The sequence below is a fragment of the Halichoerus grypus genome, chromosome 1 (assembly GCF_964656455.1).
Source record: "Halichoerus grypus chromosome 1, mHalGry1.hap1.1, whole genome shotgun sequence".
NCBI lineage: Eukaryota > Metazoa > Chordata > Mammalia > Carnivora > Phocidae > Halichoerus > Halichoerus grypus.
In genome coordinates this window covers 122,670,753-122,695,479 of record NC_135712.1, presented here as the reverse complement: position 1 = coordinate 122,695,479, position 24,727 = coordinate 122,670,753, and the positions used below count along the sequence as shown (strand labels likewise).

Below are 24,727 nucleotides of genomic sequence, written 5' to 3'. Positions count from 1 at the left end.
TCCACCCCCACTGCAATCTAATATTCACACAGCAGCTGGAGCATAACTTCTCAACCTTGGCAATATTAACATATTGGGGTAATAATTCCTTGTTGTAGGGGGCCATCCTGTGCACTGGAGAAATGTTTAGCAGCATCCCTGGCCTCTATCCACTAAGGCCAGTAGCATATACCATCACCCCCAGTTGTGACAACCAGAACTGTCTGCAGACATTGCCAAATGTCCTCTGGGAAACAAAATACCTGTTGAGAACCACTGAACTAGAGTGGTTCTCTAGTGGTTCCTCTGCTGAAACTTTCCAATAGTTGCTCTCCTTATTTATAATAAAATCTGCACTCATTAGAGCCCTTACTAACCCAAATACACCCTACATAATCCAGACTCTGGTCTACCTCTCTAGCCTCATGTGATGCCACTAACACCCTTCCTGCATTATGCTCCCTCTAGTCACTATGACCTCCTCTCACTTCCTAAAATACCACAGCCCTTTCTGCTACAGAGACTTTGCTTCTGCTCTGCCTTGTGCGTGGACCATTCTTGAATGTCTCAGCTGAAATTTCATGTCCTGGAAAATGCCTTTCCTGACTGTATTATGTATGTATCCCATTATTACCCATGACAGTAACTAACATATTCCCTTTATAGCATTTATTAGTATATGCATCAACATAGCATAATCAGTATATGATTATTATGTTTAATAATAATCTCACATGAGCACAAACACCTTGTCTGTCTTATTTCTAATATCTAGCCAAAATGATATGAACAAACTTCTAACTGGAGAACCTTAAGTACCAGGTGAGTTGGCATCAATGATAATTTCAGCACCACCCCCAACTCATTCCCCACCTGTATGTACCATCATTTCCCCTTGAAGTGGAGGGAAGGAGAATGGAAGGGAAAGGAAGAGCCTAACAAAGCCCTCATTTGTAAAATATCTTTACCAACACTATATTCTCTGAAGGATTATGTAGAGATTAAATGTCATATGTAATAAACCTAAAGCACTAGAAAGGCATGATAAACAGCCTGTATTCAATAAATGATGGCTATGTAGGTAGAGCACCAAGCACAATACCTATAGCAGATAAACGAAAAATGCCGCTTCATTTTGTTGTTGTTTTAAGTAGGCTCCATGCCCAATGGAGGGGCTTGAACCCACAACCCTGAGATCAAGAGTTGCATGCTCTACTGATTGAACAGTCAGGCGCCACAAAAAAAGCCACTTCTCTTGCCCGTTTTAATCTCACTCTACCACCAGCTTGCTCTGAATATGGTTAAGAATAGAACTCTGTCCCTAAAAGATACCTTCCCCCTTCTGGACCTCCACAGACATAACATACTGGGTGTAACATAGCTTAAGTTATTCACATACATTGATTAGGGAAAGCCCAATATCCATTAAACAAAACCAATTCATCACAAAATAACCTCAGAAGTACATTGCAATTAGTGTCAGTAAACAGAATAACCATATTAACATTCATTTTTGAACCTAGCTTTAAATTAACCCAGGGGGAGATCTAAATTGCTGTTTAAATAATATCAGTGTTGGTTACTAAAAACACCTACTACATCTAACACAAATCCACTTACAGGAAATAAAATAGTAAATTGAGTTCATGATTAGATTCAAATAACAAAGGGCAAAGTACTACAAAGTATTACACAATATTTAGTTAATAATTAGAACAAAATGATTTATCTTCAACCCTCTAAAATACTGTTTCTGACAGTATTCTGTATTTGCATCTGTGGATTTGAAGAAAGTGATAAAGGAGTGTATTACAAAAGGAACATAAAGGAAGCCAAACTGCCAAGGTCTGAATCCTCTTTCTGCTAATTACTAGCTATGTGACCTTTGAAAAATCACTGAACTTCTCTGTGCTTCAGTTTCCTCATCTACAAGCTGAGACTTAACAATAGTACCCACTTCACAGGGTTACTTAAGAATTACATAACATATTAAAACGCTTAGAACAGTGTCTGTTATGTAAGAAAACCTATTAGCTATTATTTAATATTACATTGCTGTTAGCTACTGTTATACTATTTTGCTTCTTTGCATCATTTTCATTAATAACTACCATACCAGACAGCACACATACAAAACATACACACCACTGCAGAAAGTTCTACTGAACAACACTGTATCAGACCACAGGATAGTTAGAATGCCTGGTAAAGGTGCCTGGGTGGCTCAGTCGGTTAAGCGTCTGCCTTTGGCTCAGGTCATGATCCCAGGGTCCTAGGATCCCCGCAACAGGCTCCCTGCTCGGCAGGCAGTCTGCTTCTCCCTCTGCCCCTCCCCCCCCACTCGTGCTTGTGTGCATGCGCGCGCTCTCTCTTGCAAAAATAAATAAATAAAACCTTTAAAAAGAGAAAATGCCTGGTGAGATAATGCATATCATTTTCTTCTCTAATTTTTTAAGAAGTGTTAGAAAAAGCACTCTCTAGGCCCAAGGCATTTTTTAAATCTACTAACTTTGATGTGTAATGAAGAACTTGGGGTTCAGTCCTATTTAACAAGTCAAAGAAGAGTGGGGAAGAGGAGAGTATCTCTAAGGATCTCTTTCTGAGAGATAACCAAACAAATGGGACTTTTTCGTTCCCTGTCCACCCTACACATCAAGCTATCCACTAAACTCTCTCTCAGCAAATGGTACCATGCTTAGAAAAAGAATTATTAATATTATTAACAAATTAAAAAAGCAAATTTGTGGCAAACTAATATAAGCTTCTCTAACACAGTAAATAAAAGATCTAAAGTTGTATCTAACAATTAGCCTGATTTTAAAGTACAGATTATGATAAATGGTATTTTGGGACATCTGTGACATCTGTAATTTAATATGACAATAGTTCTTATTTCTATTAGTAACAAAAGTACAGGTATTGCTAGCACAACTGTGATTTGCTGCTCACATACAAAAATCAAACAAAATGCCAAATCTCACTTACAGGTTAGTGAAGATAAAGATGTGATATTTTCCAATCTAAGTGCATGAAGCCTGGTTTAAAAAAAGATCTGCTTTGGGGGCACCAAGATGGCACAGTCGGTTGGGCCTCGGACTCTTGGTTTCAGCTCAGATCATGATCTCGGGGTCAGAGTCATGGGATCAAGCCCCGCAGCCAGCTCCGCACTTAGCACAGAGTCTTCTTGGGATTCTCTGCCCCTCCTGCTTATTCTCTCTCTCTCTTTCTGAAATAAATAAATCTTTAAAAAAATAAATAAAATAAAATAGAATAATAAAAAAAGATTTGTTTTAGGAGATTAGACTTTAGTCACAAAACCCTGGACTCAAACCCACCACTTCCTAGCTAAGTAATACTGGGAAAAGGTACTTAACCTCTCTACCTCATCTGTGAAATGGGAATAATACCAAAATAAGACTGCTGTGCTATTTAATTACTTTATGCTACTAAGTATTTTGACACATCCTCAATAAACAATATATACTATTATAATCAGTAACCAAATCTGACAATTGCATAGTTCACAACCCTTGCCATGCATCAGAAACTCAGAGATTTGGTGTCAGTTGATCTGGGGTAGATCGGAGCCACTGGTATATTTTTAAGCTCCCAGGTGATTCTAATGTGCAGCCACTGGCCTACGGACAAAGTTCAAACTCTTCAGTTTGGCACACGAGGAACTCTCATCACTACTTTCAGCTCTGTATTTTAATCACTCCTATGTGAACCAATGCTCTGAACACACACTGAACTAATGCTTCATCAACAAGTGGGGTATAGTAGCGCCTCTCAAACCTCAGCCTGTATGAGAGACACCAGAAGGACCTGTTAAAAATTGTTGGCTCTGCAAAATTTCTAATTCAATTGAACTGGGGAGAGGTCCAAGAACATGCATTCCTTTTTTTTTTTTTAAAGATTTTATTTATTCATTTGACAGACACAGCGAGAGAGGGATCACAAGCAGGGGGAGAGGGAGAGGGAGAAGCAGGCCCCCCGCCAAGCAGGGAGCCCGATGTGGGGCTCGATCCCATCATGACCTGAGCCGAAGGCAGACGCTTAACGACTGAGCCACCCAGGCGCCCCAGAACATGCATTCCTTAACAAGCTCCCAGATAATAGTGACACTGCTGGTGCATGGACCACACTTTGAGAACCCACTGGTCAACACTAGATCACAACCTGGTCCCTTTATATTCACCTAAAATGGCATTCCTATCTCCACCATACCATTCTTGACTGGCTAACTTTCACTGTTCTTTCAAAACTGATATAAGAATTCACCTTCAGGAAGTACTTGCTCATTTCAACAAATCACCTTGAGGCACTTATTACCTACTATAAAACTTGGCTAGAAAAAAAACCACTATAGAATGTTCTTAATGGTACACTAATGTAGCACACATAGACTCTGTAAGAATTAGGGAAAAAGGCCTCTTTTGGACAGGTGAATTTAAAAAGGCAAAAAAAGCAAATGGACAGTCTATCAAGCAGAATAAAATCTGGATCTCAGCCACCACCCACCGTCTTAGCCAGGTACCTTTATGTAGAGCACCAATTCCACAGTCATGATAGCCCTGGCACAGCATTACTACTAAAACACAAATGAAGAGCACTTAGACCAACCCTGGATATCAGGAAAGGAGGGAGAGGAAAGAAGGAGGAATCAGGTTATCAGGAAAGGACTTTTGGAGAAGGTATCACCTAAGTTCTGAATCATAAATTGCTTTCTCTGTACACAGAACAACAATGTCTTTATACATACAGTGTATGGCTCACTGTAGATTTCAATAAATGTATGAATGACTTACAATGAATAAAATATGAAAACACTTGCTAATCTATCTCTTTCTAAACAAATAAAGAAGTAAACACACACCCATAGCTGGCACCGAAAACTATAAATACTATCTAAATATTAACGTTTTGGTCTATATACTTATCAGCTAGGAGAAAGCACAAATTTTTTTAATAACCAATGGGAGATCAAAGGCAAAAAGAGCCTGCTGAAGGCAAAAGGAGCCTGCTGAAAATGCACTTGAGTTTTTCAAAATTAAAGACTTTCTAAAAAACCTCTGCATTATCTGATTCAGAGCTGATTTCCTGATTATTTCCGTAGGCACTAAAAAATTTACAGGAATTTTGGAAACTAGGTCCAAGACACTAAGCTTACAATGAAGAAACTGAGGTCCAGAGAAGTAATGATTCAAAGACACGTGGCAATAAGTGGTAGAGCTATAATTAAAACTCAGGTCTCTAGCCCTTCACTAGCTTTCTCTCCCCTACACCATGCTTCTTTTACATTTATAAAATAAAATACTAAACAGGGCATCTGGGTAGCTCAGTCAGTTAACTATACAGTACAGATAATATGTAATTATTAACGTTATTTTGATCAGAAAATAAAGGGACTCTGCTGAAAAACTCTTCTGACTCTTATCACTTCCAAAACATAATGTATTTATTATCTGGGGGGGGAACTGACTCTTGATCTCAGCTTAGGTCTTGATCTCAGGGTCATAAGTTCAAGCCCCAAATAAAATACTAAATATCCATAACTTAAAAACATAGATTAACCAGGGTTTTGTACCTGTACCTCACTTTTATGAGAGGAAAAAGCAGTCATCTATCATTTTATCTAGCAACTTACTCAAAGCAGTAACTTTAAACATAATCTGCTCGATAAAATTCATTCCTAGTCTGTTTGCAAAATTATACATGCAAAACTAATATTTATAAATAATAATACTGATACAGCCATCAAAATTTCTCAATTACCAAGAAGGCATTATAATACCTTTCCAGGATGTAGTACTTTCTTAAGAAAGAAAAAAAGAGCTCAACTTTTGAAATATGTTTAACAATAAGCAGAAAACTCTGGCTATAACCCTCATCTCAATTAACCAGAATATCTCATCCTCTGACCATTCTCATTAATAAAGTTCTAATCTACTGCTAGTTCTATGTGCTGATAAGAACCAATTAATTAAAATGCTTTGCTTCTGGAAAGTAACCTCATTATTTATCTATATTATAATTTCATTCACCTTTTAAATTTAAGATTAATGTCCTTAGAATTTATGTGCAATGCAATACAGTCTAATAGTTAAAAACTAACTCTTTAACTTCTACAACAACCCATGACAGAAGTATGCTTTTATTCCCACTTCAGAGATGAGAGGCTCTGTAGTACCTCTCTGTACCCTCTGTAAATGAGGATAAGAGAGGTTATTAAAGAACTCACCCACGTTTACATACCTAGGAAGGGGCTGCATCAGAATTTAACACAAGCAGTGTGACTCAGGTGCCAGGAACTCTCTTGGACAATGGCTTTCTTAGCCATTTATCATGTGACAGTGCTTCCTTCATGTGTAAACATATGAACTTTTTCACTATCCTTTGCAACACAAGATACACGCTAAGGCATTTTCTTCCCAAAATGTAATTTAAGCTTGAACAATAAAGTACAACACAACTTACGACAATTTTAGCTTTTATATCCTGTGTTATGTCATAAAAATTTCTGCACATTCGCTACTTTATACTACCACTACCAGAGAACAGAAGAAACCTACCTCTCAGTGCTGTAACTGAGACAGGAAAAATAATAACCTGATACAATCAGGGTCAACAAAGCTTTAGAATAAAAGAGGGAATGAAGTACCTCAAGAGAGACAACCAGGTCATGTTTATGCTTGACTATGTATAAAGCATATTTTGTCTGCCTAAGATTGAGAAGATAGGCAATGGTGTCTCAAACATCTACCTGGACTTTGAAACAATTCAACAACTATGAAGAAAAATTTTCCCAAAGAGCCTAAAAACAGTACAGGTAATATGTAATTATTAACGTTATTTTGATCAGAAAATAAAGGGACTCTGCTGAAAAACTCTTCTGACTCTTATCACTTCCAAAACATAATGTATTTATTATCTGGGGGGGGAACTGACAGGGAGAAGGCCATCTCCCCTTAATTTTGCAAGTTCTGCTTCCAAAGTTTCTTGAATCTAACCCCCTCCACAGCATTTCATGTGTTATTCCTATTAGTTTGTTTTGTTGCTTTGTTATTGTAAAATGTTTATTGGTACATAGTAAATACTCAATGAATATTTTCTTATACACATATAACACCAGAACAAAGACATGGGGAGATGGGCTAGGATACAAGAATGTAATCCAATTTGCTGAAAGCATAAAACTCAAAGAGAAGCACACTACAGATACAGAGCTGAAAAGCTGCATTGCAGCCATGTGAGAAATACAAGGAAACCTTAATCACAAACAACATAGGGAAAACTAAGAAAATTCATTGGGCAGTTCTGGGAGGCAATTCTCCATGGGTCTTTTACTTTTCTGCATGTCTTGAAAACAGAGGCACTGAATGCCTGTGTCCCAAACTTTTCAAGATTATCTACATAATGAACAGTGTTGGAAAGAGACATAGCATCTCCTCCAGAGAAAAGGGGAAGCATGCTTACTATCCATTATAAGGATTCAAGTTTCCCTAAGCCTCAGATTCCTCTCCTGTAACCAACCTACTGCATGTGCAGATGTCGTATCTTCACACTAGTGTGTGCAAACTGGGGCTCAGAGATCTGATGCAAATGCTGATTCTGTCATCTGTTAGCTGTATGGTCTTGGGACAATTAGTCTACAACACTACAGGATACTATACAGTATGAACACCACCACTTACCACTACCGCTATTGCTGTAGTGCGCTGTTCTCTTCTCTGATCAGGGAGCCTCATGGCTCCCACCAGCATCCATTAAACTGTGGCAGGTTAACTTGTTAGCCTTCAAGTACAATAAAATTGCAGGCCTTTAACCATTCATGACAGGCATTAGCACATAATCAATGCTTACTATAAATGAGAGATTCTTCCATATTATCAGAAAAAAGCAAAACATGAGACGCCTGGGTGGCTCAGTTGGTTAAGCAGCTGCCTTCAGCTCAGGTCACGATCCAGGGTCCTGGGATCAAGTCCTGCATCTGCATCAGGCTCCTTGCTCAGCAGGGATCCTGCTTCTCCCTCTGCCTACCGTTCCCCCTGCCTGTGCTTTCTCTCTCTTTAATAAATAAATAAAATCTTTTTAAAAAAAAAAGAAAAAAACAACCATATGCTGCCTTTAAGAGGTACAAGTGAAACACAAAGAAAATGAGTTTTTAAGTAAATCAGTGAAAAAAGATACATAATGGGAATAGTAAGTTCAAGAAAGTTGAAGTGGTTATATTAACATCACATAAAACAGACCTAAAAAAAAGAGTATTACCAGAGAGAAAAAGAAATATTTCAAATGATAAAAAGATCAATTCATCAGGAAGACATATTATATATTGTTTGTGCTTAATAACACATCTTCAAAACACATGAGACAAAAATTGACAGAATTAAAGGAGAAAAAGACAATTGCAAGAAATAGGCAACTATGACTGAGGTCATAGTTGGATATTCTAACCTCTCAGCAACTGATAAAACTACATCCCCTTCCAAACAAAACAAAACAAAACAAAACAAACAAAAAACACCAGCAAATACACAAATGATTTGAAAATGCTACCAAAACACCTTAATCTAACTGATATTTACAGAATACTATACCCAACAACTGCAGGATACATTATTTTCAACTGTGAAAGGTACATTTACGAAGACAGACCATGAAACAAGGTTCAGTAAATTTAAAGGAATTAAAATCACACAGAATATATTCTCTGACCTCAAAAAGAAATTAAGTTCAAATCAATAATAAGATATCTAAAATCATCCCAAGTACTTGAAAATTAAACACACTTTTTTTTTAAGATTTTATTTGACAGAGAGACAGCAAGAGAGGGAACACAAGCAGGGGGAGTGGGAGAGGGAGAAGCTGGCTCTCTGCCAAGAAGGGAGCCCGTTGTGGGGCTCGATCCCAGAACCCTGGGATCATGACCTGAGCTGAAGGCAGACACTTAACAACTGAGCCACCCAGGCACCCCATAAACACTTTTTTTATAAAGATTTTATTTATTTGAGAGAGAATGAAAGAGAAACAGCACAAGAGGGAGGAGGGTCAGAGGGAGAAGCAGACTCCCCGCTGAGCAAGAAGCCTGACGCGTGACCCGATGCTGGGACTCCAGGATCATGACCTGAGCAGAAAAGGCAGTTGCTCAACGAATTGAGCCACCCAGGCGCCCTGAAAATTAAACACACTTTTAAGTAATCCACATGTCAAAGAAGAAATTACAAAGCAGACTAGAAATTATTTCAAACTGAATAACAAAAATACAACATACCAAATTTGTGGAATACAGCAGTGCTTACAGGAAAAGTGACAGTTCTGAATGCTTAAATTAAAAAACAAGAAATGTCTGAAATATATGACTTAAGATTCCACTTTAAGCTAGAAAAAAAGAGCAAACATGTGGAAGACAGAAAATTATAAGGAAAAGAACAAATGAGATAGTGAAAATAAATGCAGAAAACTAGGAGTGTTATTACTTGAAAAGATAATAATATTGGTAAACCAAGAATGATACCAGTCAAGAAAAAAAGAACATACTAACAACACAAGAAATTAAAGAGGAGATATCACTACAGATCCTACAGACATTAGAAGGATAACAATGGAACCATGTAAACAATTATATCAATAAATGAAATGAGATGAACAAATGTCTTTAAAAATACAACTTACCAAAACTGACAAGATGAAACAAAATCTGAATAGCCATAGGTCTACTAACAAAATTGAATTTGACTATTACCAAAAACCTTCCCACAAAGAAAATTCCAAGTCTAGATGGTATCACTGGTGAATTCTAGTAAACATTCCATTAAGAATTAATATCAATGTTAAACAAATTCTTTCAGTAAATAAAGGAACACCTCCCAATCTATTTTCTGACACCATCATAATTGTTACACTGAAACCTGACAAAGACATTACAACCAAAGAAAACTACAAAGCAATATCCTTCATGAATATCCCCAAATCCCTAACATTAAATATAAAAAGTATAATACTCTGTGACCACGTGAAATTAACCTACGAATCAAGGTTATTTTAACTTTTGAAAACCACCATTTATCCATTCTACCACTGATGGGACATTTTGTTTCTAAATTTTGGCTACTGGGATGCCTGGGTGGCTCAGTCAGTTAAGCGTCTGCCTTCCGCTCAGGTCATGATCCCAGGGTCCTGGGATGGAGTCCCACAATGGGCTCCTTGCTCGGCAGGGAGCCTGCTTCTCCCTCTGCCTGCCACTACCCCTGCTTGTGTGTGTGCGCACTCTCTCTGACAAATAAAATGTTTAAAAATAAATAAATAAAAAGTAAATTTTGGCTACTGGAAGCAAGGTTATTGTGAACATTTTTATTCACGTTATCTTCAACTTACTAGATAAAACAAATTTTTGTGCAAAATGATTGTGTCAGTCTAGGCTCCTGCCAAAAACGGGAGTATAATTTCTCCACATCTCACCAACACTTGATATTATCAGAATGCTTAATGTTTGCCAATTTGATAGAAGTGAAATGGTTTCTTCTTATGGTTTTACTTTGTACTACTCCGATTACCAAGATTCACTGCTTTTCCAACTTTGAGTCATGGTATCACTTAGGTGAGTTGCAACCAACATTCTTAATTTAAAAAACAAAATCAGAAAATATCAGAGGGCACTACATAAAGATTAAATGTTATTTCTTTAAACTTTTATTTCCACTGTGTATGTGTTTGTACTGGGTCACGATATAAAATGTTTTTGTTAACTGTGAGCTTCTAGCAAGTTAAAAGCCATTTTTATAGCTGTTTCATTACAGCAAAACTCTATAGAGACATTTGGGCAACTTATTTGGGCACCATTTAGGCCCATAGCACAAAGGAATGTATTTTATGAAAGTAGGACCTGAGATGTCCTTCAAGCACAAAGTGGCAAAAACAGAATTAGAAGAGGGGAAGGAAAAAAATCCTGAAGGAAGCAATAAGGGGTGAATTATATGAAGAAAAGATTCTATAAAACCAACTGATTTATGACCTACTTAAAGCTCACTTTAAAAGAATCACATTTCTCAATAAAACAAGTTTCTCTCAGCACTAAGACAGGAAGCTGGGATCCTATCCTCTTAACTATTGAAATGACAGGAAACTGACCCCTCCTTCTCTAGACACATTACCCTAATTCCCATCTCAAGATTCATCTCATTCTAGAGTTCATGCAAGAGCATTCTTTTAGGTCTCTGCTTTCTACCTTTCCCTAAGGAGTGTCACAGTAGCTAGAGACATCTTAATTCTAAAGATTTATATGTTTATTCAGCTAACAAAGATTTACCAAGCCCCTACTATATCCCCTCTCTATAAAGAAATTAAGTTGTATATCCCTCACAATTTTAACTCCTTGGTTATATTCTTTAAAGCTTGATATCCTTAACTAAAACTAATTGCCTCCTCTTGAAAATATTTTTCTTCTTAGACTCAAAACATCCCACATACCATGACCCAACTTCTGCTACATTCTTTGTTCACCAATAATATCCCTACTCTAATCCTTTCAAATAATTTTTTCATAAGAATTTCTTTCTCACAAACTGTGAACTAAGGTGCAATGAGTGTGAATCTACCTGTCACTTAATAGGAGTGTGATTTTAAGCATTAAAATCTCTTACAAGACTCAATCTCATCTCTAAAATGGGTAAAACAATACAAGAAATAATGATAATTACATAATCTATTGCCTTTTTTATTACCTAAAGTTTATTTTAATTTTAGTTTTTAATTTCCTCTAAATACAATAAAATGTTTTCAAAGAGGCACTTGAAGTGAGATACCAGGAAATATGGGAAAGAAAAGGTTTAAAGACATATGAGTAAACTTGTCAAGTGGGTTATTGCTCTCCCTCTGTTCTCTCCTATGTATTTCCAGATTCTAAAAAGGCAAAAGTAAAAATACTTCTTTCCCAATGGCAGACAAAATTCTAAGAACCCTCAATGACCCACACCCTATAAATTCCCCTCCCTTTGACTGTGGGGAGGCCTGTAAATATAATGGGATAGCATCACTCCAGTGGTTGTTATATGGCAAATATATTCTGCATATGTATTTAAGGTCCCTAATCAGTCGAGTGGCCCAAAAGGAAATTATCCTGGGTGGTTCTGACCGAACCAGATGAGCTTTAAAAAGGGGGTCTTAAAGGAGAGTCTAGAGGTCACAGACAGAGGAAGTCAAGGAGACTGGCTCCTGCTTGTCTGAATAAAAGCAACAGTAGTCATACTGCTTATGTGCACTAGTGGTAACCTAACCAAAAGCTATTAAGAAGAGGGACTTATAGCCTCAGGAAATTAACTGTGCCAACAAGTACTGAGCTTGGAAGAACACCCTGAACCTCAAATAAAAACTGTCAGCCACAGCTGACATCTTGATGAGATGATCTGGTGAGATGCTGTACAAAGTCCTGCTACAAAGTACCCAGATTTCTCACCTCCAGAAACTGTGAGACAATAACTGGGTGTTATTTAAGCTACTAAATTTGTTGTACTTTGCTATACATCAAAAGAAAAGGAATACACTCCCTCACTACAGGACTAAGCAGCAAAGAAAAAAAGGGGAAGATGAAACAGGGCTTTAGCTACCTCCATTTTGACCTCCGTCTGTACTTTATTAATTAAGCTCCTCTTTCTGGCTATCTCTTAACTCAGGCAAAACACCCTACTGGCAAAGCATTCCCTGATAAGAACCAAAACTACACCCACAAGCAATAAGGACTGCCCGGAGCCACCAAGACCGCATGTGACGGACCCTAAGACAATGACTGACCTGACCTTCACTGCCCACCTGCATGTACCCAACCATCTTTGATCCACATTTGCCTTATATAAACTTAGAAGTTTGAACATTTGGGAGAGACAGTTCTTCCAGTGTTGGCCTCACCGAAATAAACTTTGTTTCACCACCTTTCGTCTCTCTGCCTTTGGATTTTGTCAGCAGCAAGCGGCTGGACCTAGTCTGTTTGGGACCCCTAGAGCCAGGTGCTCTTGTACCCCTGCACCCAGGCTACAAAGAAATGTACCTTTTTCCTCAGGGTGCATTAGATCGCCTCACAGCATTGATTATGAAGATACACTGATCCAGAATCAAGGTTTGGAAAAGGCTAAAACCGCATAAAATGTTTCAAGCTTTAACTATTAAGAAGGGCTCTTTCCATACACATCTTGTTAAACAACTACAATTTAGTACCCTCATTTTAGTGGTAAGTAAACCTCAAAGAGTGACACCCCAAAGATGACAAACCTAGGGCATGTTTAAAATAACTTCAGTCCAGGGCTCTTTCCCCTATACCACAGCCCCCCTAAGGCTTTAAAAGAGCCATTCAAATCAACAGTAATTATATTACGGTCTTCAACGGAATGAATCCAAGTAACATAATTTCCCACATTTCACATCCATTTCAGTATCTCCTAGCTCTGTCAGAACACCAAAACTAAAGTGGATACTGAGAAATTTCCACTCAAAAGTAGTTTGGTTGTAAAAATGACCATTGGTAAACCACTTAATTAAATTTAAAATAATTTTGAAAAATATAAAGAAAAAAATTTAGAACACCTGTAGGTTTTCCAGAACTTTATTTAGAAAGCAAGCAATTTGTGTTACAAGTGTTCACAAATATCAAAAGCAAGTAGACAACCTTTCCGGATCTTTCAGTATTTCCCCTTCTGCAATTTTTTAAAATCTGAATCACTATAAATATGAAAACAGTACAATATATCACACAATAAACGTTTTTAATTTCACTGTTGTGTATGCTTCCCTAGGTATAGTTCACCATCAAAATTTGCAATTTTCTTAAAAACACACACGGAAAACTAAAAGGTAGTCATATTCAAATTCCACATAAATCACAAATCAGAGAACTTTCTCTACACCAATTCAAATACTTTCACAAACACTATATTTCCCTAAGAAGATGGAAAATATAGTCCTTTCTAGTCACGACCACGATTAGGAATAAACTATATTCATCATCTTAACAAGAACTTTACCAGCAAATAATTCGCTATCGTCACAAACAGCATTGTTTTGGGTCTATAAGCTTCCAAACCATCCCATGATTTATACGCCCCGGGCACGATTCTCTGCAATGTGAAGAGAATCGATAACATTTCAAATGTGGGTAGAAAGGGTGACGTGACAATCCTAAGACCTGAAAATTTTTTTAAGTCCTTAAAGCACACAAGAAGCACCCAGTTCAGACCCTCCAATCGAGGCCCAGGTCCAACTCCAGGCACTCCAGTTTCCCAGCTCTTCACCCCGCCCCCACCCCGAGAAAGGAGGGAAAACAACTTTTATTGGCCTCTTCTCCCGGGGAATTGGCAAACTAGCGGGGCAGTGCTCTGGCCTGAACACGTTTCACAGGGAGGCCTCCATCGGGGGCGGGGAGGGCAGATAGCGGGAAAGCCCGGCTTCGACGCCCCTTCTCCCCCAGTCGCCAGCCCCCTGCCCCACCCCACCAAGAAGATGTCTCGGCCGGCCGCCACGCCGAGCGACCCCCAGGCCCCTCCGCTGAGGCGAGCTCGTTGTCATGTGACGACGCCGCCGCTAAAACACCGCAGAAACGCAGGGCGGCGGGCGGCGGACGGCATTCGCACCAGCCCGCCTCGGCCCGGCCCCGCCGGGTGCGGGCGAGTCCCGAGAGTCCGGGCGGGGGGGCGGAGGGCGGGCCTGGCGGCGGGCCCGAGCGCGCCACAAAGGCTTCCGCGCCCGTCGCTGTAGTGCCCGAGCGGGCGGGGGCAGAATCTTCGGGCCCGCGGGAGGGGTGGGGAGGAACTAGGGCTCCGGGGTGCCCGCCGCGCCCACAGGCGCCCCCCCCGGGCGCCCGGACAGCCAGCGACTGCCGCGCCCCGCACAGGCCCGCGCGGCCTCCCTCCCCCGCGCGGGGCCCGCGCCCGGCCCGCCCGCCCGCCCGCTCCTCGCTCGCGCTCCCTCGCTCCCTCGCTCCCTCGCTCTCGCCCGGCCTCCATCTTGGATCCGCGCTTCCAGCCCCCGCGCCGCTGCCGCCGCATTCCCCCTTTCCCGCCCCCCGCCGCCGTCGCCGCCGCCCGCACTCACCTCAGCTGCCCAGCCGGGCGCCGCCGGCCGTCGACCTAGTTTCCCCCCAAAAGTCTCCGGTGTGTTATTCCCGATGTGGGGGGGTTGTTACGGGGTGGTCGCCGGGGGTTCGGGAGCGGGGGCCGCGCCTTCAACGGAGCTGCAATCCTAACCCGCCATCTGGTGGCATTTTCCACACGCCAATGGCGCCGCTGCAGACTTGGGTCCGGACCGCCCTCTGCTGGCCGCGACGCTTACTGCCTAGCTGACGGGACGGGCCTGCCCGGAAAAGGGAGGGAGCTGAGGCGCGAGCTGGGGGCCGCGGCGGGGACGCGCGCAAACGCTTTCCTCTGGGGATTGCACGCACGCGCACCAGCGGGGCGGGAAACGTGGCCGCTGCGTGGGGACCCCGCCCCCGCACGGAGCGGTAGCCTAGCTCAGCCAATCGCAATCGGCGGATACCTCTCGGTGAGGACGTTGTGGACGGTTCTTGGGCCGCCCGAGGCTGGCGGAAGGACGGCCACGGTGGCGCCTGCGCGCCCGGCTAGCCGAGTTGCCGCCCGCCATTTTCGGAGCTTCTCCGAGACCTGGGAGGGAGACCCGCCCCCGACCCTTCAGTGAGGCCCCTCCTCAGGTCCGGAGACTGGTGTTTCCCTGCAGCTCCGCCTGACTCGTGCTGTCCCCACCGCACGTCCGGGACGCGCTTTGCGGAAACGGGAAGGGAGTAAAGGAGCCGAACCCTTCTCCCGCCTCTCCTGGTTGTAAAGAGGGTCTCTGAGCTTAGCATTGTGTTAGCTACTGATTGTTGACTGTTGGCGAGGCGTTTTCGCGAGTGAGGGTGAAAAGGTTTCGAGAACTGTTTAGGCCATCCCGTGCCGATTTAGACGCTACAGTGCCTGCCCCAGGCCGATTGGCGTCGTCCCTGCCTCTGTAAAGCAGATTCACTCCTTAGTGCCGGCTTTGCATAAGGCGGCAGCATTGGCTAGTTAGTGAAAAAGGAATGTAGCTAGACTGGGAAAATACAGCCTCAGCTTTGGAATGCGATTTCTCTTCCCACAGCACAGGACTACTTTCAGTGGCTCTGAAATGGACGTGAGAATTGACTAACGTAAGATCGTGACCAAAATATGCCCTTGAACGTCGCCTCTTCCTACCCGCCTTTCCGTGGCTGTGGCTCCTACCTTTCACCTGCTCACAACTTTTCAATACAAAAGTGAATCCTTAATCTCCCAGGTCATCAGCTCCACTTGTGACTAAATTCTCTGTTGCTAGAGTCAGCTCTTTTAATATTGCCTTTGCATCGCTCGATTCCTTTACAGTCCTCAGCCCATCTCCAGTAAATTACCCGTTTCTGTTTTCTTTCTAAAAAGGTCACAAAGTGTGTGGCTGTTTCACTGGAGGAAGTCGCAACCCATCTAAACACACACACACACACACATCTCTGGTTGGTTTTTTTTTATATTGTTTGCAAAGACTATTTCCAGCTTTCCTTGTTATTATTGCCGGTCGCAATCCATACTAATAGATAACTTCATTTAGTTTCCAGGGATCAAATCTATGGGACTACAAATTCTCCAATTTGATAGTCTCTCCATCTTGAAGTATCTGTAGTCACATTCTGTTCATGATCTGAAAAATTCACACCAAATCAACCTGTTCTCCCCTTTGCAAAGCCAGTCTTTCTTGGACTAGGTATGCTATCCCTTCCCACTTCCTTACACCACTACTTTGTAAGGTCTTGTATCTTCAACGTGCTTATCCACCAGCTTCTTCCTTTCTGCTTTTCAGCACACAGTTTCCATGGTCTTTTTTTAAAATTTCAGTGCTACTATTCTCTCCAGTTACTGTATTATCAACCTTCCTTTCACAGTCACATTTCTGAAAAGCAGTCACCGCCTTCATTTACCCTTTATTCCTTACCTTGTATTAATCAGACTTCGTAACAGCAAAATGAAATTACATTTTAAGATCAACAGAGGTCTACTTTTCTCTTTTTCGCCGCCATCCTGCTGTGTGTGGCTGGCTGCTTCTCGCCATGTCTTCTCACAAGACTTTCAGAATCAAGAGATTCCAGGCCAAGAAACAAGCAGAATCGCCCCATTCCCCAGTGGATTCGGATGAAAACTGGTAATAAGATCAGGTACAACTGTAAGAGGAGGCACTGGAGAAGAACCAAGCTGGGTCTATAAGGCGTCACACATCATGAGATGACACACTTAATTGGCACACATATTTAATTAAGCTGTGTGAAGATCATGTGTTCTATCATTCTGTGAACATCCTTCCCACCAGGCCATAGACTTGTCTTATCATGGAAATGATTCTTCTCTGTGACTATGCCTCTGCACCAGTAGGTTGGTTCAGTAATAAATGTGAGATCTTTCGGCTCTACTGCTGTTGTGTTTCTGATTTGTGAAGTACTGAATTCCCCCACCTGTCAGATCATGCATAGCACTGTCAGAACTTTCTGCAGTGATAGAAATGGCCCTTGACAACCAAGTATGTAAAGTGTGGCTAGGGGGCACCTGGGTGGCTTAGTGCCTTAGGCCCAGGTCATGATCTCAGGATCCTGGGATTGGGCTCCCCACTGAGCAGGGTATCTGCTTGCCCCTCTTCTGGCTCATGCTCTTTCTCAAATAAATAAATAAAATCTTTAAATTAAAAAAAAAAAAGATCAACAGAGTTCTAGTTTCCGACCATTTTCTCATTCCTCATTTTCTTGACATACCCAATCCCTACCCACTCCTTAAAATCCTATTTCCCTTTATTTTAAGACAATTCCTGGTACCTACAACCTACCTGGTTTACTGGTCTTATTCCTTTGCTAGCTCCTCCTCCTTTCTTCCATCCCACGGTTCAACTCCTAACTCTCTGTCCTCTACTACATTCTTTCACTTCAAAAGTCTCCCAAAATTACTGTTTCTGATTTTTCCTCAACTAAGATTCCTCATGTTCAGCTTACTTGCCAGGAAGCTCCAGCTCAAAATTTAAACATTTAAAATAATGCTTTTTTTAAATTCAAATTTCCTAATTTCTCTTAATAACATTGTAATCTCAGTGTAATAATTAAGAACAAGGACTTTGGAACTGTACTGCTCTAGAAAGCTGTGTGACCTTGGACAAATCTCTCTGTGCCTCAGTTTCCTCAGTTGTTGGAAAAAACAATAGTACCTATCTCATAGAGTTGCTATGAGTACTAAACAAATTAAGAATTATATAGAAATGTCATTGGTATTATTGTCGTGTTGTTTTTATCTTGCTAAGAACTTTTTAGCAATTTTTAAAAATATCCAAGGGCATGGTAGTCAACTTTCTGAGTTTAGAGAAATCTAAAATTTTCTTTATTTTGCCCTCTCACTTAACTCAATAGTTGAGCTGGTGTTTATAAATAATTACCTAGTCTCCTAGGTTCTAAATTGTAGGGCTAGACTTGATTCTTTTCCTTCAAAATAGCCCAACTCCCATGATATCCTCATTCAGATTTCTTGCTTTTTCTCCCACTGCTTTAATCTCATTCAAGGCTGTTACTACCCCCCACCACCACCAAATCCCATTATCTTATACCATAACAAGTAAAATAGCCTTCTAAAAAGTCTTTGTCTTTCATTCACCACCCTTTTAAAAATGCACAAAAGCTTTCTGTGATTCCTATGGTTTACAAAATATAATCAGAAATACTTAATGGTATGCAAGAAATGACTTGATCTTTTTCTGATTTCTGTCTCTTTCTTCACAAATTCTTCATATTAGTTGATTTAGTCTGAAAAATCATAAATGCAAGCAAACAATAGGTACATTTAAAGTTTAGCTATTTGGTAAAGTAATGGTTATCATAATGTGTTGACTTTGTTACGGAATCACACATCTCCCAGGAGCCTCTGCTTTTGTGAAATTCTTAATCAAGATTCCAAAATTCTTGGCAAAGATTTTCAAATACCACAATTTTCATGAACAGCTTCAAGCTATATGTATGAACAAAATATCAAAAGGGATATCTGAAACTAGTGTGAAAAGTAGCTAAAGAGTCTTAAATATTATTTAGGGTAGGGGTGCCTGGGTGGCTCAGTCGGTTAAGCTTCTGGCTCTTGATCTCATGTCAGGTCTTGTGAATTCAAGCCCCATGTTGGCTCCACACTGGGCATGGAGCCTACTTTAAAAAAAAAAAAACTTTTTAAAAAATTATTTAGAGTTGGGAATAAAGTATTGGTAGAGCAACCATTTGCTTAGTCCATATTTCTTGGTGACCTTGGAATTCTACCTCATTGCTCATTTCAAATGATCTGAAATGAGCCCGGGCCCACTTTGAAGTTTCATCCTTGGTAGGTTAGATGTCTAAAAAGGAAGACACATACCCATTAGTTTTATTTCAACTCAATTCTTAGCCAACCTGGTACAAAAGTAGATACTTAATATTATATATTTAAAAATTGCATTTATAGAATTACACATCAATGTATTGTAAGTGTAATATAAATGCATCGCAGAATAAATGGTTAACATTTATTAATGAATACCATGAAGAACTTTGCCTTTTAATACAAAGAGCTAGTTGGTGACTATTTATTTATTTATAAAAGATTTATTTATTTATTTATTTATTTAAGTAATCTCTACACCCAATGTGGGCTCAAACTCATGACGAAGTTCAAGAGTCGCATGCTCTACTGACAGCCCGCCAGGCACCCCTAGTTTGTGACTATTTAGATGGCAGAGTAACGTTAAAATTTGTCTTTTTCCACTTTGGATAATTTTAGCATGAAGATTTCCAAATTATTCTGTTGACCTTAGAGTTCTGCTTAAAGTGAAAGATGTTCAGCCAACTTGTTTTCATGATGATAATGATGGTATTGCTTTCACGAAAGTCTTTTTTTATTTTAATGACTTTATGGTTTTAGAGCAGTTTTAGGTACAATAAAGGAAGGTATGGAAGGAGGAAAGAATGGAGATTTCCCCTATACCCCCTGCCCACACGCGAATGGCCTCCTTCCCTATTATCAACATTACTCACCAGAATGATACATTTGTTACCAAAGATGAACCTATATTGACACATCATAATCACCCAATGTATGTAGTTTACCTTAGGGTTCACTCTTGGTGGTGTATATTCTGTGGGTTTGGACAAATGCGTAATGATATACATCCATCATTATAGTAACATACTAGTATTTTCATTGCCCAAAAAATCTGTGCTCTGTATATTCATCCTTCCTTCTCCCTGACCTCTGGCAACCACTGATCTTACTGTCTCCATAGTTTTGTCTTTTCCAGAATGTCATGTAATTGTAATCATGCAGTATGTAGCCTTTCAGATTGGCTTCTTTCACTCAATAATATGCTTTAAGCTTCCTCCATGTCTTTTCATGGCTTGATTGTTCATGGATTTTTTAGTGCTGAGTAATAATCCATTGTCCAGATGTATCACAATTTATTTATCCATTCAACTACTGAGAGATATCTTGGTTGCTTCCAAGTTTTGCAAATTATGCATAAAGTTGCTATCAGCATTCCTATGTAGGTTTTTTTTGTGAACATAAGTTTTCAACTCACTCGGATAAATACCAAGGAGTGTGATTGCTGGATCATATGGTAAGAGTATATTTAGTTTTGTAAGAAACTGCCAAATTGTCTTCAAAGTGGCTGAACCATTTTGCATTCTAACAAGCAATGTACGAGGGTTCCTATTGCTCCACATCCTTGTCAGCATTTGGTATTGTCAGTGTTCCAGATTTTGGCCATTCTACTAGGTATGTAGTGGTATCTCATTGTTGTTTCAGTTTGAATTTCCCTGGTGACATATGATGTAGAGCATCTTTTCATATGCTTGTTTGCCACTATATATTTTCTTTGGTGAGATATCTGTTAAGGTCTTTGGCCCATTTTTTTATTTGGGTTGTTTGTTTACTTACTGTTGCATTTTAAGAATTCTTTGTATATTTTGGATAATAGTCCTTTATCAGATGTGTCTTTTGCAAGTATTTTCCCCCAGTCTGTGGCTTGTTTTCTAATTCTTTTGACGTTGTCTTTTGCAAAGCAGAAGTTTTTAATCTTAATGAAGTCCAACTTATCAATTATTTCTTTCTTGGATTATATCTTTGGTGTTGTATCTAAAAAGACATCGCTATACCCAAGGCCACCTAGGTTTTCTCCTCTGTTAATATCTAGGAGTTCTGTAGTTTTGCATTTCACATTTAGGTCTGTGATGCTGTGATGTGTGTTGGGTTAATTATTTGTGAAAGATGTAAGATCTATGTCTAGATTTTTTTTTTTTTTTGCCTGTGGATGTCCAGTTGTTCCAGAACCATTTACTGAAAAGACTATCTTTTCTTCTATTTTACTACCTTTGCTCCTTTGTCAAAGACCAGTTGACTATATTTATGGGAGTTTATTTCTGGACTCCCTATTCCATTGACCTGTCTATTCTTTTGCCAATATCATACTGTCTTGATTACTGTAGCTTAATGGTAAGTCTTGAAGTCAGGTAGCATCAGTCTTCCAACTTTGTTCTTCTCCTTTAATATTGTGCGGGCTATTCAGGGTCTTTTTTTTCTCCATATAAACTTTAGAATCAGTTTGCTGATATCCATAAAATAACTTGCTGGGATTTTTTTTGAATTGCATTGAATCTATAGATCGAGTTGGGAAGAACTGACATCTTGATGATATTGTATTTTCCTATCCATGAACATGGACTATCTCTCCATTTATGTGGTTCTCTGATTGCTTTCATCAGAGTTTTATAGTTTTCCTCATATAGATTTTTTTTTTAAGATTTTATTTATTTATTTGAGAGAGAGTGAGAGAGAGAACACAAGCAGGGTGAGGGGTAGAGGGAGAAGTAGACTCCCCACTGATCAGGGAGCGCAATGTGGGGCTCGATCCCAGGACTCCAGGATCATGACCTAAGCTGAAGGCAGACGCTTAACTGACTGAGCCACCCAGGCACCCCCCTCATATAGATCTTATAAGAAAGACTTTTCAAAGTAACGTTTTATTCATGATTCTTCCCTTCTCCAACCCTTTTACAGAGTTCTAGGTGCAGCTATTAGATATTTAGACCAAAGAGAGGTCTCCTGATTATGCTTTCTCACTCTTCACTTTCACTACTTTTACAAACCACATGAATATTTGTAACATAGTATTTTAGGGATCATGATCACTGCCTCATTTTACTCTCCCAAAATGAAGTATTCTTCCTTCACATTTTCACTTGGCTACAGGACATTTGCTGTTACTTGTATTGCTAGACCTTTGCAAAAATCAGAAATGGTTTTCCTTTCTTTCCTACTCTTGCAATTAAGGTGTGCTACCAACTGGTGGTAATAATATGTAAGGCCTAACTATCAGATTAACCTGTGGTTTTCCCATTCCTTTTTTTTTTTTTTTTTTTTAAGTAGGCTCCACACACAGCATGGAGACCAACACGGGGCTTAAACTCACAACCCTGAGATCAAGACCTGAGCTGAGATCAGGAGTCGGACACTAAACCAACTGAGCCACCCAGGCACCCCTTCCATTCCTTTTTTAATACTAAAAACACAATTCCTTCTAAACATGAGCACTCAATTACCAAGGCTGGTAATATGAGGGACCAGAATAGAGGTGCCTGGGTGGCTCAGTCGTTAAGCATCTGCCTTTGGCACAGGTCATGATCCCGGTGTCCTGGGATCAAGCCCCGCATTGGGCTCCCTGCTCAGCAGGAGGCCTGCTTCTCCCTCTCCCACTCCCCCTACTTGTGTTCCCTCTCTTGCTGTGTCTTTCTCTCTGACAAATAAATAAATAAAATCTTTAAAATAAATAAATAAATAAAATAATAAAATAAAATTTAAAAAAAAGAGGGACCAGAATACCTCCCCTTTCAGAATCAATAACCTGGTTGCAGGCAAAATCTTATCCCCCCAAAATGGAGGATCAGAACTACTCAGACACTTAAAAAAGAAATCTCATAAGCAGAGGGCTAAAGCTAATGTGGATAGGAGCTAAGGATTCTTATATAATCCTTAAGGTAGAGAATAAAATATCAGTAGAACAACCAATTGCTTACTCCAAGTTTCTTGGTGTACTTGGAATTTCCAAATCATTGCTTATTTTAAAAGATCTGAAATGAAGCCTGACCCACTTTAGGGAGTCATCCTCAATAAGATAGCTACAAAAAAAATATTGTTTCTATATAAACAGAAAAAACCAGCATCTATTTTTTTCCCAAAGAAATGCACACATGGCAATAAATAAAAGGAAACAAATTAAATTGTAACAGAACATTAGCACAAAAGAATTTATGATGAAAAGCAACAAATATTATAACCCTTTCTACTTCTAGGATCAATCCCCGGGGCCAACCTCTTTTACATGTTTTTGTTTGTTTGTGATTACTTAAGTATTTCTAAATATGCTCATATCAGCTTTACACAATATCTAATGACTCCTAGCTATAAAAGGTAAGGATTATGCTAACATCCACTTCAAAGTTTAACAGTTACATTCATTTTAGCTTTTTTGTTGGTTATCTTTGAAACTTTTAATAATATACTGTGAAACTCTAGATAATATTTCAACCGTAGGTAGAAAGTATTTCAACTCTCCAATTTTACTACTGCCATTCTTCCTTCTCACCTTCCACTCACCTCCCTTAAACATAGTCAATAAGTCTTTTCTATTCTGTCCTCTAGGTAACGCAAAGTTAACAGCCAACTTCCAGGCTAAGAAGAGTGCCAAGATTACACTTTCTTCTCCACAAACTTCTGTCAGAACCACTAGAAAGTCACTCAAAGGAAAATGTGCAGAACATGAAGATCAAATGGATTCTCTTCCCTTACTATCAATTGCCCAAATATTTATGCTTCACATTTGGGCCATAAACTACTTATATGGCTTTGTTTTTCCTAGAGTTTCAAAATGCCTTTTTCCCCCCCACTGTGTATTATACCTAATTTATCACATAAAAATTTTTCATCTTTTCTACTCTTTTACAGAGATTCTCTTTCTTTTGCCAGCTGGTAACTGGGAGGCATTATATATATAATGAAAACATATTCAAATCACTTCCTATAATCTTTCAGTGCATGTTTTTTATAACCAAGTTATTTCTAAAAAAGAACTTTTTAAGAGAAATATTACAGGCATGCAACCAATTAAAAAAGTAAAACTTATGTGCCTTTCCTTTTCCCTTGACATCTTATTTCTCCTTTCCAGAGGCAGCCACAGTTACCCATTTCCAGAAGCTTTTGGATGTTCTCTTTAATCTGAGTAATATGGAATTTCTAGGGATAAAATTTTAATAGCAAGCTATCAGGGTCAGAATTGCATATTTTTCTTTCTGAATCAATGTAAGCAATCAATGACTACAAATATCTTGTCAATGACACTTATGGAGACATTTATTACGCTCACCCGGTCACAGGCCAGGTGAGCACAGAGTGCAGCTGGAGACCGTGGAGAAGCGAGTGATTGACTGCTTTTCTCTGGGGCTCACTGAGGAGTGGGGCCCCAAGTTCTCGGCTCCTCCAAGGTGGAAATTGGGAGGCCGCCATTTTCACACTCATCCTCCAAAGTTGTACGGAAAGCTTGCAGGGAACAAAAGCTCCAGAGAGCAAACCCAAGCCAATTACTTAGCCAGGACCCAGCAAGGGCGAGGCAATTCCACCTCAAGCAAAGACATTTGAGAACCAAGGCAACAGGCCCATCCCTCAGA

At 39.8% G+C, this 24,727-nt stretch overlaps 1 protein-coding gene, 1 long non-coding RNA gene and 1 pseudogene across 2 annotated transcripts in view; 2 read left to right on the top strand and 1 right to left on the bottom strand.

The window, feature by feature from the left end:
- Positions 1–15,217, bottom strand: part of STAG1 (STAG1 cohesin complex component) — a 426,191-nt gene extending 410,974 nt beyond the window's left edge. Inside the window, exon 1 of the mRNA XM_078071550.1 lies at positions 15,058–15,217. The gene's annotated coding sequence lies outside the window, so the exon portion shown is untranslated. The remainder of the gene's footprint in view (positions 1–15,057) is intronic.
- A 125-nt stretch (positions 15,218–15,342) lies between these two features.
- On the top strand, positions 15,343–23,997 carry LOC118528536 (uncharacterized). The gene is made up of 2 exons (XR_004913707.2): positions 15,343–15,504; positions 23,706–23,997. It is a non-coding gene; the product is annotated as an uncharacterized LOC118528536 (long non-coding RNA).
- On the top strand, positions 15,765–17,443 carry LOC144381674 (large ribosomal subunit protein eL39 pseudogene; annotated as a pseudogene).
- Positions 23,998–24,727: the final 730 nt, after the last annotated feature.